General features: G+C 42.4%; 1 non-coding gene across 1 annotated transcript; it reads right to left on the bottom strand.

Annotated features, from left to right (window-relative positions):
- Positions 1–421: 421 nt before the first annotated feature.
- Positions 422–528, bottom strand: LOC113001065 (small nucleolar RNA R71). The gene has a single exon (XR_003266396.1). It is a non-coding gene; the product is annotated as a small nucleolar RNA R71 (small nucleolar RNA).
- Between the last annotated feature and the right edge of the window lie 1,021 nt (positions 529–1,549).

Here is a 1,549-nt window from a genome sequence, read left to right as displayed (position 1 = left end):
GCATTATAATTTTGAGCATTCTGATTTTGCACATTCTGAGAACATGGCACAACCTCCACCCCATGAGAGGACTCTAAGGGAAATGGCTGCACCTGGTTTCACCTACGAAAGCTTGTGCATCCAATACCCTGATGAGGATGTCCCATATGTTCTTAAAACTGGACTGATTCATTTGCTTCCAAAGTTTCATGGCCTTGCAAGTGAAGACCCGCACAAACATTTGAAAGAATTTCACATTGTCTGCTCCACCATGAAACCCCCAGATGTCCAAGAGGATCACATATTTCTGAAGGCTTTTCCTCATTCATTAGAGGGAGTGGCAAAGGACTGGTTGTATTACCTTGCTCCAAGGTCCATCACGAGCTGGGATGACCTTAAGAGAGTGTTCTTAGAAAAAAATTTCCCTACTTCCAGGACCACAACCATCAGGAAGGATATCTCAGGTATTAGACAACTCAGTGGAGAGAGCCTGTATGAGTATTGGCAGAGATTTAAGAAACTATGTGCCAGTTGCCCCCACCATCAGATTTCAGAGCAGCTTCTTCTCCAATATTTTTATGAAGGACTCAGTAATATGGAGAGAAGTATGATAGATGCTGCCAGTGGTGGAGCCCTTGGAGACATGACTCATGCTGAAGCCAGAAATTTAATTGAGAAGATGGCTTCCAACTCTCAGCTGTTTAGCGCCAGAAATGATGTCGTAGTCATTAGAGGAGTGCATGAGGTAGCTACAAACTCAGCTGCATCATCTGAGACTAAGAAGCTTGAAGGCAAACTGGATGCATTGGTTAAGTTGGTAACCCAGCTGGCCTTGAATCAGAAATTTGTACCTGTTGCAAGGGTTTGTGGTTTGTGCTCCTCTGCTGACCACCATACAGACCTTTGCCCTTCCATGCAGCAACCTGGAGCAATTGAGCAGCCTGAAGCTTATTTCTGTGCATGTGAAACTTCACTCTACTCCAGAAAAAGGTGATGACAAAAATTTACCTAACAATTTCTGTGCAGGTGAATCTTCTTCCACAGGTAATTCTGATTTGCAGAAGCAGCACATTCCCCCTCTTCCATTCCCTCCAAGAGCAGTTTCCAACAAAAAAATGGAAGAGGCAGAGAAAGAGATCTTGGAAACGTTTAGAAAAGTAGAGGTAAACATACCTCTGTTGGATGCAATAAAGCAAACTACAAGATATGCCAAATTCTTGAAGGAGCTGTGCACTAATAAGCGGAAGCTTAAAGGAAGTGAACGGATTAGCATGGGCAGAAATGTCTCCACATTGATTGGTAAATATGTTCCTCAAATTCCTGAAAAATGCAAAGATCCAGGTACATTCAGCATACCTTGTATTATAGGGAATAGTAAGTTTGACAATGCCATGCTAGATTTAGGAGCCTCTGTTAGTGTTATGCCTCTGTCTAAATTAATTCTCTATCTCTAGGTCCCTTGCAGTCAACTGATGTGGTAATTCATTTAGCTAATAGAAGTGTTGCCTACCCTGTTGGTTTCATAGAAGATGTCTTAGTTAGAGTTGGTGAACTGATTTTCCCTGTTGAT

This window comes from Glycine max, chromosome 2 (assembly GCF_000004515.6).
Source record: "Glycine max cultivar Williams 82 chromosome 2, Glycine_max_v4.0, whole genome shotgun sequence".
Classification (NCBI taxonomy): Eukaryota; Viridiplantae; Streptophyta; class Magnoliopsida; order Fabales; family Fabaceae; genus Glycine; species Glycine max.
This window is presented reverse-complemented; position numbering and strand designations above follow the sequence as displayed.